General features: G+C 34.2%; 1 long non-coding RNA gene across 1 annotated transcript in view; it reads left to right on the top strand.

Annotated features, from left to right (window-relative positions):
- The window catches only part of LOC137615423 (uncharacterized), a 30939-nt gene extending 14071 nt beyond the window's left edge, over window positions 1–16868 (top strand). The window contains exons 4-6 of the long non-coding RNA XR_011039237.1: window positions 1609–1718; window positions 6019–6128; window positions 11924–16868. This is a non-coding gene — a long non-coding RNA (uncharacterized lncRNA). The remainder of the gene's footprint in view (window positions 1–1608; window positions 1719–6018; window positions 6129–11923) is intronic.
- The last annotated feature ends 686 nt before the right edge of the window (window positions 16869–17554 follow it).

Raw genomic sequence — 17554 nt, 5'->3', positions numbered from 1 at the left:
GCTGTTAACCTGTTAGTTCTTCATAAGTCTAGGCGATATGAAATGATGGCTAACCTCCATTTGTGGCAGTTATATAAAGTTTTACCCACTTTTACCTTTGCTATGTTTAGGGTTACCCAGTCCTTCCTGGTGAGGGTTGTTTCACTGGGCATCCCTTCGTTTAGGCTAGGTAACTCCTCATTGGATGGCCATCAGTTGCTTTCCCGCCACTTTTCTAGCCTGAGAGTAGCTGCCCGAAAAGGTTCTAGTCCGTTCACTGTTGCGAAGCTTTTGCGGGTTTTCAGTCTTGGCCTTGCTTCCTGATGATTGTGGAATGGATGTAAGGGGTCATTGATTTGTGAATTTTTTCAGTGCTTGCTAGCATTTCTCGTCTTATATTGGATGGTGGGATACCGTCTACTTTGTATGAAGATGGTAGAGGTGTTGGTTTTAGAATGCCAGTAATAATCCAACATGACTGACTTAGCACTGTCTACCTCATGTGCATGGCTTAGATTTATTCAAAGGGGTACTAAAATCTAGGAGCTTGCAGTTGTGTGAGTCATGCCGACGCTTTCTAAAGATTTGGTGATGTAAACACATTATATTAGTCAAAACAATATTGAGTTCGTTATTGAGGTTAAATAAAATTAGTAATTCGATGAGACAATGATTGGTCGGTCAAGGGACAAAGGCAGGATACGGCAGCCAATGGTGGATAAAAGCAGGATTATATTGAAGAATAAGGGTGGATAGATTTTTCATTGATTTAAGGTAACATTGGTTAATCATTGGCAAAAGTCATATTGCTGTTGTGTTAATAGTTTTAGATAGGTTAGTTAAAGTATACCCAGTAAGTAAAAAACAACATCGAATAAGCTTGTCAGTGAACAAGTCGAGATTAGGTTAGTGAGTCAGAGTGTGTGATAAAGTTATCCATGTTTAAACTAGTTAAGATGGTGAAGATTGATAGAATAAGCTGGTTCATTGATTGAAGGTTAACCAGAAAATTCACTTGGATAAATTGATTGATATGAAAGGATAGCTGGAGTTATTTTTTTGGAGGATCCATGCTATATATAATGAAAGTTTAGTATGCCATTTCAATTACGAGTGTTATATTTCCTTGATAAAATTAGGAAGTTGCATGTTTTATTTTAGGTGAGGCATAGTCGGTGAATTAGATGAATCGAAGTTTGGAGTGTCCAAATACAACAAAGGTAGCCTTTGGCTGGTGTGGGTATTTGGTGGCATAGAGCTGGAGAGCAAAAAAACTTTGGCAAAAAAGGGACACTCACTTGTGCCCTTGATAAAACATTTTATTAAGTTGGGGTGCTTAATCCAGATTGATTCATGGAAAAGCTATACAGATCTTGCCTCTTGAGGATATGTGCAATTCTATGTCAATCTATGGATGCAGACAGGTTGCACCTATCCAAAATATCGAGAGGCTTTAGGGGGATGTAAAAAATTACATTCTCGGTGGTGGAATGCAAAAAGAATGTTTTGTTCAATATTTATCTGTCTTTATCCACCAGGTAAATTTCATTTTAATACGAATTTTGAATTTTATGTATTTTGTTTTTTCATGAACTATCATACTAATGTGTGTTTATTTTACGACCACAGGAGGTCGGAGCGTTCACATCATTTCCTGCTTCAAGCTACCAACTTGTATCCTGACCCAGTGCTCCCTCCAGCGATAGAGGACCCTCGACCATCTACCTCACAAATTTGAGGTAAGAATTACTGTATGACTACAGTACTTATGGTACTTAAGTAGTGAATGGATATCATGTGCAGCATAATCATGTAATGCTTGCCTTAACAGAGAACCTCTGGGATAATCTTTATTTTTTACCAAAGTGACTCACGGTCGATGCAAAACCTATTTGAGGGACAAGTGAATCATAGGTTATTATGATTGGTAATTATGATTTAGTTTCACTCAACTTATACTAGGGTCCCCCATATTTTTTTTTATTATAGGGAGGGGGTAGAAAACCTTATGAACAGGTGTTGTCCCCTAACAATCATGGTAAAAAAAATGAATGTGCAGGGAAAATATATGGTTCATGTACTTTGCAAGCGAGCCAAAGTGGAGCCGAGCCGTTTGAGGTATGTAATATAAATTATTGTATAGATAATTATGATATTTTGATAGTACAGCACATCCATGTACCTCTTGCAAGAACATTGGAGCAGTGAGATAGTGTTTATTTGTTAGCAAAGTAAGTCACAGGATTACAAAAACCAGTTGAAGGACGTGTGGATCATATGAATTTAAGATATAGTTTTGCGCCACTTACAATGGAGCCCCTCATTATTATGATGGGGGGAGGGTATGAAACTTATGAACAGCTGTTTTCCCTAATAATCATGGTAAAAAAATTAGTAAATCACAAGATAATGAGTAGGGAAAATATATGGTTGATGTATTTGGCCAGAAGGTAAAGTATTATATATTTGCTTTTCAATTTATAGCTATACAGGAATACACTACAAGAAATGGGTGAGTGCTGACTATTTTGTCATTCTTCTCTTTATGGCCAATGAGCCTTGGGCGTAATTACTTGGGTATCGATTGACTAAAATGTGAAAGCCACTTTTCTAAGTCCATTCTATACTTTTGAGACTGATTGTGGGATGCTATACTTAAGTAGTTGCTCATGAGGAGGGATTGTGCAGCGCATCATAGTACCACTTGCCAGAACAGAAGAGCAGTAAGATAATGTTTTATGCGAGTGAAGCGAGTGACGTAATGTGAATCACAGGTAAATAGGATACTTTACCTTCATGCCATATACACAAATCATATAATTTTGCAACTCGTTATCTTGTGTTTATTATACATTTCTTATTCCTATTGCTGAAAATCATTTTTTTTTTCCAACCCAAAACCCTGGTTTCCCACTGGGGATTCCATAGGATTGTTATTGTATGGGGGAGGGTTTATACACCTTATAAACGGGTGGTTTGCTCCCTATATTCATTTTAAAAAATGGATTAATCACAAAATAACACTAAAAAGAATATATGGTTCATGTATTTAGCTATAAATTAAAGTATCATATATTTACCTAAGAACAGTTGTCTCAATTTTTTTGCGGCTTTACAAATCAATGGTGAATAATTATGCTTATGCTATTGTTCTATGGATTTAGGACTTTTTCATATCTGATGTATTTACTAACTGACCTTTTGAACCCAATGAAACTTCCAAAAGTTTTATGCTACAGGTCTCAAAGTTTTATCCAACAAGCATTTCTTAAACCCTATGGAGTTACTTAATGGCTGATATGTTTGTTGAAAATGCTTGTGGGAGAACAAAATATATAATAAGGTCATCTTCATTTACTCGCTGGCTGCCACTTGTGTAATAAGTGCTTTAGGGAGAATACAGTCTATTTATCCTGGCATTTAATCAAAGTAAGTGATGTACATAAGAAGATGTTTAATGTTTACCAAGTGATATAGCATCATTATTTATCAAATGGAATACTTACAGTGGATGAAGACTTCAATCCATGAGGAATAGCACCTGAGGTTATGGTATGTGGTGGTGTTTAGATGTGATACCGCACAATAATTTTTCACTGTTTTCCCCACCCTAATCCCAGGTTTCCTGGGATGCACTTGATACACATATTTTTCTAGCCGAGTTTGGTGTGATTTATGCTCGTCTCGTTCGTTCACTGTGTAATTCACTTTTTATGGTATCCCCACCTGTAAAACATTTCCCACTGAGAATCCACGATAATTGTGCCATTTAAGGGGTTGAGAAAAGTAAAAACTAATGGTTGGAAATGCTGGACACATAAATATATGGTTCACTTATAAGAGAAGAAAGTTAGTATCATATCTTCTAACAAACTATATTATCTAATATAAACATACTATGTATCAAAATATTTGAACAGCATTGAATGCTATAAATCAGGTTAACTGCAAGCAAAAATAAGTATTCTGCAATATTAATCTTAATTAAATGCAATTTACACTGTTTCAAAAGATCAGGTATCAAAAGAACCTTCATTTTTTTGAGATGAAAGAACACTCCCTAAAGCTGATGTTGCTAAGAGGCAGTAGTGGGAAAACAAGTTTTTTTATGGCATGGAACCACTGAAAATTAGTAAAATATGATGATAAATTAGGAAAATGACAAGATATTTCCCCAGCTGAATTTCACTTGATTTATTATCTTTTAATTAATAAATGAAAACAATGATTTTTGCATTCTGCACATATGATAGTCATAATAACCACCGAAATATTGTTGACTATGTAATTACATTCCCCCCACTATTCTACAATTATGACTACCTAATTGGGAAGTCATTTGATCCTACATTAACATAATTATTCCTTTTGTCCTATAAATACGCTATAACTTATGCGCTAGCTGGAACGATAGATACAGTAGTAACAATGGATAGGTGAGGATGAGCCACCTACCTGCCTGCCTGAGCCAAGCCACTTTTGTCTTTGGTTGCATGGTTACAGAATGTGTTGCTACTAGGGTCTTAATTTTAAACCATCATGGTTTGAACTCTCTCTTACTTTGGCTTGTTGTAATAGTTAAGTTTTGTCAAGTGCACTTTTACTTATGATCAGTGGAGGAAGAGGTCTGAAAGATATAACAAAGGAAAGTTTTCCTTTTTAGAGAATCTTAATTTTATGTAGCTTTGTAAGGTTAACTGGAGCATGAGCCTAGTGTAACAATTCATCATCATATCTTATCACGCATACATTGTACCCACTGCGTAGCAGCCTGTTGACATTCATAGAGCTTCAATTTTGTACAGATTGGCTGCTTTTAACACCCACAAAGTATGTGGTTCATTGTCTGTATGTGATGCCCACATGGGGCCTCAGCAAAGGGGGTGAGACCCCTCTTATGAAGATTGTTAGCAGTCCTCCAATTGTAGCTCGTACTCGATTAAGAGTAACCCAATCCTTTCTACAGAGATTTGTTCCATGGGGAAGAAACTGACAAGGGCTCTGTATGGCTTCGCCTGGTGGGCTGTGGTCTGTTTCTGTCCAGCATTCCAGATGGCAATTTGATACTCCATGGGGTCGAGGCTAGTGGTTGTTATGAAGCTTTTGCAGTATTTTGATCTCTGTCTAACCATTCAGTGATCATAGCATGGGTGCTTTTCATCATTCTCTTGTTTGTATTTTTGGGTCTTTGAAGGGGCTATTCAGCAGATAATTGGTTGTTTAAAGCCTGTCAAGCTATAGGGTACTGGGAGGGGCATTGGTCTTAGGACACCAGTAATTGTGACATGCTTGATTGAGGTTGGCGTTAACTTTATGGGGATGACATGACCTTTCCCAAATGGAGCCCCTCATTATTATGATGGGGGGAGGGTATGAAACTTATGAACAGCTGTTTTCCCCTAATAATCATGGTAAAAAAATTAATAAATCACAAGATAATGAGTAGGGAAAATATATGGTTCATGTATTTGGCCAGAAGGTAAAGTATTATATATTTGCTGTTCAATTTATAGCTATACAGGAATACACTACAAGAAATGGTTGAGTGCTGACTATTTTGTCATTCTTCTCTTTATGGCCAATGAGCCTTGGGCGTAATTACTTGGGTATCGATTGACTAAAATGTGAAAGCCACTTTTCTAAGTCCATTCTATACTTTTGAGACTGATTGTGGGATGCTATACTTAAGTAGTTGCTCACGAGGAGGGATTGTGTAGCGCATCATTGTACCACTTGCCAGAACAGAAGAGCAGTAAGATATTGTTTATGGGAGTGAAGCGAGTGACGTAATGTGAATCATATATAATTCAGATACTTTACCTTCATGCCATTTACACGAACCATATCCAAAATATCGAGAGGTTTTAGGAAGATGTAAAAAATTACATTCTCGGTGGTGGAATGCAAAAAGAATGTTTTGTTCAATATTTATCTGTCTTTATCCACCAGGTAAAATTCATTTTAATACGAATTTTGAATATTTGTATTTTGTTTTTTCATGAACTATCATACTAATATGTGTTTATTTTACCACCACAGGAGGTGTGAGCGTTCACATCATTTCCTGCTTCAAGCTACCAACTTGTATCCTGACCCAGTGCTCCCTCCAGCGATAGAGGACCCTCGACCATCTACCTCACAAATTTGAGGTAAGGATTGCTGTGTGCCTACAGTACTTATGATATTTCAGTAGTGACTCTGTGGATAGCATGTGCAGCATAACCATGTAATGCTTGTCAGAGCACAAAAATTGTGAGATAATGTTTATTTTTTAGCAAAATGACTCACGGTGGTGCAAACACTATTTGAGGGACAAATGAGTCATAGGCAATTATGATTTAGTTTCACTCCACTTATACTAGGGTCCCCCATAATCTTTTATTATAGGGAGGGAGTAGAAAACCTTATTAACAGGTGTTGTCTCGTAATGATCATGGTAAAAAAATGAATGAGTTGGGAAAATATATGGTTCATGTTCTGTGCAAGCGAGCCAAAGTAGAGCAGAGCCATTTGAGGTACGTGATATAAATTATAGATAATTATGATATTTTGATAGCACAGCACATGCTTGAAAGGAACATTGGGTCATTAAGATAATGTTTATTTGTTAGCAAAATGAGTCACAAGATTACAAAAACTAATTGAATGATACGTGAATCATATGGATTTATGATATAGTTTTGCGCCACTTACAATGGAGCCCCTCATTATTATGATGGGGGGAGGGTATGAAACTTATGAACAGCTGTTTTCCCCTAATAATCATGGTAAAAAAATTAGTAAATCACAACATACTAAGTAGGGAAAATGTATGGTTCATGTATTTGGCCAGAAGGTAAAATATTATATATTTGCTGTTCAATTTATAGCTATACATGAATACAATACAAGAAATGGTTGAGTGCTGACTATTTTGTCATTCTTCTCTTTATGGCCAATGAGGCTTGGGCATAATAACTTGGGTATCGATTGACTAAAATGTGAAAGCGACTTTTCTAAGTCCATTCTATACTATTGAGACTGATTGTGGGATGCTATACTTAAGTAGTTGTTCACGAGGAAGGATTGGGCGGCACATCATTGTACCACTTGCCAGAACAGAAGAGCAGTAAGATAATGTAAATGCGAGTGAAACGAGTGAGGTAATGTGAATCACAGGTAAATCAGATACTTTACTTTCATGCCATTTACACAAATCATATAATTTTGCAACTCGTTATCTTGTGTTTATTATACATTTCTTATTCCTATTGCTGAAAATCATCTTTTTTTTTTCCAACCTAAAACCCTGGTTTCCCACTGGGGATTCCATAGGATTGTTATTGTATGTGGGAGGGTTTGTACATATTATAAACGGGTGGTTTGCTCCCTATATTCATTTTAAAAAATGGATTAATCACAAAATAACACTAACAAAAAATGTATGGACCATGTATTTAGCTATAAATTAAAGTATCATATATTTATCTAAGAACAGTTGTCTCAATTTTTTTGCGGCTTTACAAATCAATGGCTTATGCTTTTGTCCTATGGATTTAGGACTTTTTCATATCTGATGTATTTACTAACTGACCTTTTGAACCCAATGAAACTTCCAAAAGTTTTATGCTACAGGTCTCAAAGGTTTATGTAACAATCCTTTCCTAAACCCTATGGAGTTACTTAATGGCTAATGTGTTTGTTGAAAATGCTTGTGCGGGAAAAAGATATATAATAAGGTCATCTTAATTTACTTGCAGGCTGTCACTTCTGTAATAAGTGCTTTAGGGAGAATACAGTCTATTTATACTGGCATTTAATCAAAGTAAGTGATATATATATAAGAAGCTCTGTGTAATGTACATAAGATCTGTTTAATGTTTACCAAGTGACATATCATCATTATTTATCAAATGGAATACTTAGTGGATGAAGACTACAATCCATGAGGAATAGCACCTGAGGCTATGCTAGGTGGCGATGTTTAGATGTGATACCGTACAATCATCTTTCACTGTTTTCCCCACCCTAATCCCAGGTTTCCTGTGACGCACTTGTTACATGTATTTTTCTAGCTGAGTTTGGTGTGATTTATGCTCGTCTCGTTCGTTCACTGTATAATTCAATTTTTATGGTATCCCCACCTGTAAAACATCATTTCCCACTGAGAATCCACGATAATTGTGCCATTTAAGAGGTTGAGAAGAGTAAAAACTAATGGTTGGAAATGCTGGACACATTAATATATGGTTCTCACTTATAAGAGAAGAAAATTAGTATCATATCTTCTAACAAACACTATTATCTAATATAAACAGACTATGTATCGCAAAATATTTGAACAGCAATGAATGCTATATCTTCAACTTGAGCGGGATAAATCAGGTTAACTGCAAGCAAAAATAAGTATTCTGCAATATTAATCTTATTTAAATGCAATTTACACTGTTTCAAAAGATTATGTATCAAAAGAACCTTTTTTGGGGGGGGGATGGAAGAACATTCCTAAAGCTAACATTGCTAAGAGGAAATACTGTAGTGGGAAAACAAGTTTTTTTTTAGGGTATGCGACCACTGAAAATAAGTAAAATATGATGATAAATGAGGAAAATTACAAAGATATTTCCCCAGCTGAATTTCACTTGATTTGTTGTCTTTTAATTAATAAATGAAAACAATGATTTTTGCATTGTGCACATATGATACTCATAATAACCACCCAAATATTGTTGACTATGCAATTACATTCCCCACTCTATCCTACAATTATGACGACCTCATTGGGAAATCATTTGATCCTACATTAACATAATTATTCATTTTGTCCCATAAATAAGCGATAACTTATGCGCTAGCTGGAACGATAGATACAGTAGTATTAATGGGTAGGTGAGGATTAGCCACCTACCTGCCTGCCTGAGCTAAGCCACTTTTGTCTTTGGTTGCTTGGTTACAGAATGTGATGCTACCAGGGTCCTAATTATAAACCATCACTGTTGGAACTTTTTCTTACTTTGGTTTGTTATAATAGTTTATTTTTGTCAAGTGCACATTTACTTATGATCAGTGGAGGAAGAGGTCTGAAAGATATAACAAAGGAAAGTTTTCCTTTTTAGAGAATCTTAATTTTGTGTATCTTTGTAAGGTTAACTGGAGCATGAGCCTAGTGTAACATTTCATCATCATATCTTTTCACGCTTACATTGTACCCACTGCGTAGCAGCCTGTTTACATTCTTAGAGCTTCAAATTTGTACAGATTGGCTGCTTTTAACACCCACAAAGTATGTGGTTCATTGTCTGTATGTGATGCCCACATGGGGCCTCAGCAAAGGGGGCGAGACCCCTCTTATGAAGATTGTTAGCAGTCCTCTAACTGTAGCTCGTACTCGATTAAGAGTAACCCAATCCTTTCTACAGAGATTTGTTCCATGGGGAAGAAACTGACATGGGCTCTGTATGGCTTCACCTGGTGGGCTGTGGTCTGTTTCTCTCCAGCATTCCAGAGGGCAATTTGATACTCCATGGGGTCAAGGATAGTGGTGATTATGAAACTTTTGCAGTATTTTGATCTCTTTCTAACCATTCAGTGATCATAGCATGGGTGCTTTTCATCATTCTCTTGTTTATATTTTTGGGTCTTTGAAGGGGCTATTCAGCAGATAATTGATGGTGTAATGCCTGTCAATCTAAAGGATACTGGGAGGGGCATTGGTCTTAGGGCACCAGTAATTATGTGACATGCTTGATTGAGGTTGTCATTAACTTTATGGGGACGACATGACCTTTCCCAGACTGGTGAGCAGTATTCGCCAGTGGAGTAGTTGAGTGCCACAGGTGTTTTTGTCTTAAGATTAAGGATTTATTTCCCATTTTGAATTTGCCAAAGAGGTTATTTCTGGTAGCTACCGTCTCCTTTACTTTCCATACATGCCCCCTAAAAGATAGCGTAACAGGTGCTTCTGATATACCGGAGGCAAGTGACCAGTCCCTGTGGGATCAAGCACCTGCACCTTCCTGTGGGGAACTCAGGACTATTAATCCTTATGACATTTGGTTGTTAACCTGTTACTTCTTCACAAGTCTAGGCCACATGAAATGATGGGCAACCCCCATTTGTGGCCGTTATATCCAGTTTTACCCACTTTTACTCTTGCTATGTTTAGAGTTACCCAGTCATTCTTGGTGAGGATTGTTTCACTGGGCATCCCTTCGTTTAGGCTAGGCAGCTCCTCATTGGATGGCCATCAGTCGCTTTCCTGCCTCTTTTCTAGCTTGTGAGTAGCTGTCCGAAAAGGTTCTAGTCCGTTCACTGTTGCGAAGCTTTTGCTGGCTTTCAGTCTTGGCCTTGCTTCCTGATGATTGTGGAATGGATGCAAGGGGTCATTGATTTGTGTATTTTTTCAGTTCTTGCTAGCATTTCTCGTCTTATATTGGATGGTGGGATACCGTCTACTTTGTATGAAGATGGTAGAGGTGTTGGTTTTAGAATGCCAGTAATAATCCAACATGACTTATTTAGCACTGTCTACCTCATGTGCATGGCTTAGATTTATACAAAGGGGTACTAAAATCTAGGAGCTTGCAGTTGTGTGAGTCATGCCGACGCTTTCTAAAGATTTGGTGATGTAAACACATTATAATAGTCAAAACCATACTAGTTTGATAGTTATGCTAAATTAAGTTAGTAATTCGATGAGACAAAGGTAGGATAAGGCAGCCAATGGTGGATAAAGGCAGGATTATATTAAAGAATAAGGTTGGATAGATTTTTCATTGATTTAAGGTAACATTGGTTAATCATTGGCAAAAGTCATATTGCTGTTGTGTTAATAGTTAATAGTTTTGGATAGGTTAGTTAAAGTATACCCTGTAAGTAAAAAACAACATCGAATAAGCTTGTCAGTGAACTAGTCGAGATTAGGTTAGCGAGTCGAAGAGTTTGTGATAAAGTTATCCATATTTAAACTAGTTAAGATGGTGAAGATTGGTAGAATAAACTGGTTCATTGATTGAAGGTTGACCAGAAAATTCACCTAGATGTATTGAGTGAGTCAAAGATTGTGTGATAAGGTTTACTATAGTTAAACTAGATAAGTAAGATGGTGAAGATTGTTGGAATAAACTGGTTCATTGATTGAAGGTTAACCAGAAAATTCACTTAGATGTATTAAGTAAGTCAAAGATTGTGTGATAAGGTTTACTATAGTTAAACTAGATAAGTAAGATGGTGAAGAATGTTGGAATAAGCTGATATATTAATTGAAGGTTAACCAGAAAATTCACTTAAATTGATTTATATGATAGGATAGCTGGAGTTGTTTTATGGAGGATCCACGTTATATAATAAAAGTTTAGAAAGCCATTTCAATTACGAGAGTGGTATATATCCTTGATAAATTTAGGAAGTTGCAGGTCTTATTTTAGGTGAGGGGAACATAATAATTATTCATTTGCACAGCACTATACTCTTGTATACTAAGCATTATTTTACTCCTGAAACTGTTACTGTGTCAGTAAATCTTGTTTTTGCTCAAAATTTATACACATCGTTTTTATATAAATGTTTTTATGAGTATTGTGTGTTTTTGACCAGGTATCCTCTGTGGTGTAAGGTAGAATGTTTTATTCTGGGAATTTATGGTTTATTGAATATCTCTTGAAGAAAGCAGTGGAATACCACAAGTCATCTTTCACTACACTTCTTGAATGACTATCTTTGTTATGATTTAGGAATTAATACTTTTTTGCTTTACAAGGTATACTTTGGGTTGTAATATTTGTTATTATGAATGTAGTGAACATGTCTAATATGTCACTATTTCCAATATTTTAGAATATTTTTTATTTTTAGTTTATCATGCAGAATGTTTTACCAAAAGTGTAGTCATGATGTTGAAGTGCACAGTAAAATATTAGAGTAAGAAAGATATATCTGTAAAATTAATATTTTATTTATTTTTCAGACTAGAGTCATCAAAAGAAAATGAAATAAGTCTCCTGCTCAAGCTAGAAAATTAAACTGCTGTAAGACATTCCTCGTGATGTCAAGATGAAGCTTCATCTGCAGCGAATATTCTAGGATTTACTACAGAAAAAAATTCCAGAAGGTTTCAGAAGACAAAATTTAATTTCAAAAGGAGTAGCAAATCGTCTCGACTGAAGTGGCCACACTATCATCAAACATTTTATTGTTACTATTATCACTAACCAAATTACAACCTATAATCAATTCTTTTTAGTGAGGCAGATTTGCACCCACTAGCAGGGTTGCCCTTTTAGCTCCGAAAAGTTTCCTGATCGCTGATTGGTTGGACAAGATAATTCTAACCAACAAATAGCAGGAAATTTTCCGAGCTATAAGGGCACCGCTGTGAGTCAGTGCAAATACGCCTCATTAAAATAAAAATGGAGTATAGTTGGAAACCCTAGTGAAAACCCTTATGAGAAATATAATTATAGCCCTTCAAATATCTAAATGCTCAATTTACTAGAGTTATTGAGATTTTAGGGATCTGTGTGTTACAAAGGTCACTCCATTTATATCACATTAGTTCAATAGTAGTCAATAACTGAGAATTGAAGAACAGAAGTTGAGTTAAAAGTAATTAAGTCATTTATAATATCACCAGATTATTTGAAGTTTATCAAAGTGTATATTTTTGGAATTTAATTATAAAAGCCATTAACTTTTACTCAGTTTAGTAGCAAGTATTTTACTGGCTCCTAATCTTTACAGTCAGTGCATATAAAGCTATTTTAGTTAATTTTGAATTTTCTGTATCTTTCCCTTTGTAAATACAAGTGAAGCTATTTTTTCTAGTAGATTTTAAACGTCTAAAATTTAATTTGAAAATCAGGTCCAGATCTACATTTACTTTTCTGATTAAAATTCAGATTGCAATTTCTCAAGTTTTATTTGATATTAAACAATCACAATCGTTTGAATAGTTAATTGGTTCCAAGTACCTCTTAAAATAATTACCCGAAATTATTATAGTTCATGTTGAATGGAGTGGCCTTATGTATTATTATAAATGTTTTTTTGAAAAGGTAAATTTAACAATAACAATCAGGTAAGACTATCAATTGTAAATGAGGAAAGACTTCTGCCTTAGAAATTTGCTGTTCATGTTTTCAATTTTTATTAACTATTGTTAAATGTTAATTTCCTCTTGACCTCTTAACATCAGGATTGTATTATTTTTAGAATTTTGTACTGTAAACAAGTTATCTAAATGTGTGTCTAAAGGGAAATTTATATTAATCATCTTTTTAGCAATTAATTTAAATTCTATTACATTATTTGTATGTGGATATAACCTCCAACTACTTATTTTAACTATGAATATTTTTTTCATCTCTATGTATACCATTTCATCTCTGCCTTTCGAGATTCTCATCCAATTAGTAGCTACTGACATTGAAATTATCTCCTACACAACGTCGAATGTACGGTAGGCCTATGTTTTAAAAAGGTATAAGCAGATATGCTTAAGATCGTAGCTACTAGATAAGAAAAAAAAGTCTGGTTTTCTAATTAGCCACAGTTTGTCACAGTTCAGTAACACTTTTTTGGGGGGTTGGGGGGGATAGCATATATTCTAGGAATCTACACGTGTATAAGTTTTGCTATTTTGAATATACTAGAGAAGTAAAATAAATGCTAATTGGTGATTTTTGCTAATGCAGTATATTTCAAAATATACGAGAGAAGTAGAAAATTAATATCGATGATTTTTTATCTTATATATTTCAAAATATACTAGATAAATAAAAGATGCTAATTGAAGATTTTGTCTTATATATTTCAGAATATGCTAAAGTAAAAAATGCCTATTGCTGATTTAGCTTATACATTTCAAAATAACCGTCCTATTTCCTTTCCTCTATTAATAATGGCATACATTCTTCTTATTTGATGACTATATAAATCCCCAGTACTAGAATTATTTCCAAATATTTCACTTGAAGAGAGAGAGAACCAAGTATGCTTTGTAAAGAATTCGTTTTTTTATATATTGAATAAATTTATTGTGCGTGTAACTGGTCCATTGATGATTATAGTAATTTTGAATGTTTATGAAGGGAATCCAAGTATTTAAGTCTTAAATAGTATTGCTAAGTATTAGAAGGCTAATATTCTCTCTCTCTCTCTCTCTCTCTCTCTCTCTCTCTCTCTCTCTCTCTCTCTCTCTCTCTCTCTCTCTCTCTCTCATATCTTGGAATTAAGGTTATATCCACAACATAAATATACCTGTTTATAAATAAGTTTAGATTTTTTTTTTTTTTTTTTTTGCCTGTGTCTGTAAGCCTAATCTCAAAACTTCACATCAAATGTTTTAATTATTTTCATTGAATTAATAATTTTCCCAAAATATCAATATTTTGATTATTCCAAAAGCTTGTTTACAGTAGATGATCCTGTTTATTTTTCTTCAATCTAGTGAATGTTAATTTGTTTAATAATACAGTATTAGAATGACAAAATTGCTATCAAAAGGATAGAATATCTTGTCCACTGGTTTTAAGCTTTTCATGTTCTTTATATACAAGAGATGGCATCAGCTGTTTCGTGATCTAGTCTACAATATAGCTTATATAGTTAATAACAGTTCTAGTTTGGAACATTTTACAAAGTAGATTTCTATTAAGATGTTTTATGAAAGGAATAGTAATGTGAGTTATGGTAGTCTTAAAAAACATCAGTGAAGTTAGGTTTAAATTAACATTCACGGAATATTTCTCGCTTAAAGTAGAGTTCTAATATTGGTTTTAATGTTAACTTTCAGGATGATTCCTAAAAGGCTTAATTAAGGATTAGTTATACCCAGGATTAATATTTTGTAAAGGAAATGCTCATATACATTTAGTTTTTGATACGTAGGTTAAACTGGAAGGGATTTAGGAATTGCACTTAGGTACTGCTTCTGAGGAAAGAAAAATAATCTGTTATTTAGGATATGACCAATTATTTAGGACAATTGGAGGAATAATTACTTTTAGGGAAACTCAAATATTTGGTTTTAAAGTAAACTTTCAAGATTATTCCTAAAAGGCTTGATTAAAGTAGTTAAACTTAATGAAAGGGTCAATATGTTTGTAAAGAGAATGCTCAGGTACATCTGGGTTCTTGATACGTAGGCTAAACCTAAAAGGGTTTAAGAATTTCACGTAGGCACTGCTTCTGAGAAAAGATAAGTAATCCGGTTGAGATCAGTTATTTAGGACAATGGGAGGAATAATTACTTTTAGGGAAGCTCAAAGAAAAACAAAGGTTTGATGAAACAATTTGGTGAATACCTGCGAGATTCCTTCCAATGTAACATTTTGAAGTAATATAAAAATTTCTTTTATTACGTGTACACATTTAGAGGGTAGTGTATTTTGGAAATTTCAATTGGCCTAGAAATGTAGATTGGTATCCCTTAAAATGTTGAAAGGGGTTATTAGGGTAGAATAGCTTTGGAAATCTAAAAAGTAACTTCATATAAATAAGACACGAATCTAAAGAGGTAATTAGGCAGATATCATTTTGAAATTGTATCTTAAAGGTTGGTACTTTTAAAATAATATTCAGATTCATAGGGTATTGTTGTAGTTGAAATTTTCATGTGGATTAAAAGTGTAGATTTTAAACTCTTAAAATTCGGTTTACGGGCAAAATTACTTTGCAAAAAAAAAAAAAGTGGGTGAAATTTTCAATTTGATTAGAAGGTTACATTTTAAACTATTAAAAGTGAGTTTATAGGTAGAATTAGTTTGCAAAAAAAAAGAAAGTGGTTGAAATTATCAATTTGATGAGAATAAGTAGAATTGCTTCGCAAATAAAAAAAAAATATAAATGGGATGTGAAAATAATAATGTAATTAGGCAGATATGAAAAGCTTAAAACCAGTTGCTTTTTATGTTAATTTTTTTTTTTTTTTAATGATTATATTTGTACAAATATAATGGTAAAACTTGAGATGGAGATGCTTGTATAGTTCATAACTGTATATTGGTTTAAATTGTTATTTCAAATATTTCTTGTAAATAATAGCTGCTATTCAATAATGTCAATTGCATAAGAAAAATTGGTATGGACGAAAATACTTGAAGGTAGAAGAGCTTAAGTCTTGAATGATAATTTATGGCAAAAAGTGACATACCACTGCTATTAGTATAACTACATATATTGAATAAGTAAAGGTAAATGGTCCAGCATTTTGACGTCAGTAATATGGGTCGTTATTGACTACTCTAGTCAAATCCTAGGTTTATTATAGTCAGAGCTTGAAAGGGTTAATTCATGAGATTGAGTTCAAAATAGTTGAATAGTTAATTTGAATCAACTTTTTCATTCTTAACAGAAATGATACGTAGTAAGTTGCGTAGTACTGGGGTTTAGCATAGGAGTTAATTCTTAATAGCCCTATAGTCACCATTGATTATTGGGAATATTAAGAATTGACCCCAATGGCTTAAACCCCGAGATTGTCCAACTTCAGATATCTCATATCTGTTATGAATGAAGAAATTTACCCAAATTATCTATTCAAATATCTGGTACCCAATCTCATGAATGAACCTTTTCCAGCTCTATAATGAACCTAGGTTATCACTTAAGTAGTCAGTAATGTCCATATCACTGACGTCAAAATGCTGGACCATCTACCTTTACTTATTCAGTATATGTAGTTATACTATTAGCAGAGGTATGTCACTTTTTTTGCCATAAATTATCATTCAAGATTAAATTTCTTGTATTTTTAAGTAATTTCGTATATACCAAATTTTCTTATGCAACTGACATTATTAAGTATGCCATTAAAAAGATATTACATTTCATCAAGCTGTCAAGATATGTTTACCATATTCAAACATTGTAACTAACGAGGAATTCAAAAAATAAAATGCATAAGAAAAGTATTACAATTTTTTATTTAGGTTCCCATGGTACATAAAAAGAAAATGGGATGAAAATGGTAAAGAAAAAAAAGAAAATGGAAATTAAAAAATAAATTTAACGAACCAGAGTGTTCTCCCTAAACGGCCCCCCTCCCCCTTTTAGCACCAGCCTTATTCCCCACGAAAAAATGGGCCAAAATGCTCATGAAATAGTCCTTTCTCCTAACTGGTCACTTGTCCTTTTGGACTTATTGATCCCCCCTGTACAGAATTTGTTCACCCCCCAACTGGGGTATGAGAGCAGTAGTACTAATGTTTTCTGATTGAATATACTGTATTCAAAGTCAAGATGGCCGAACTGTCTGGTAATCCATTTTTGACCAAAGTCCACTATTTAATCCAGCTGGTTATCAAATAGGTTTTTACCTGACTAAAATCATGAGAAATACTGGCCTTGTTATTTCCATTAGATAATATTGCTCAAAAGACTTTAACATGGCAATAAATTAAAGGAATAGGTACAAAAGTATACCTAAATATGGGAACCTTAACACAATATGGATGAAGTAAAACTTAGGAATTTGTTGAGACTTTTATTGTAGAAGATTGAATGCCAAACAGGACACAGGTTTCAGTGTAATTAGTTTAGTAATACGATAAAAATACAAACACTGAAGTCAATGACATATATATCAGATTCATGAAAC

This window comes from Palaemon carinicauda, chromosome 21 (assembly GCF_036898095.1).
Source record: "Palaemon carinicauda isolate YSFRI2023 chromosome 21, ASM3689809v2, whole genome shotgun sequence".
Lineage (NCBI taxonomy): Eukaryota > Metazoa > Arthropoda > Malacostraca > Decapoda > Palaemonidae > Palaemon > Palaemon carinicauda.
Note: the sequence above shows the minus strand (reverse complement) of the source record. Positions and strands in the feature narration are given on the sequence as shown.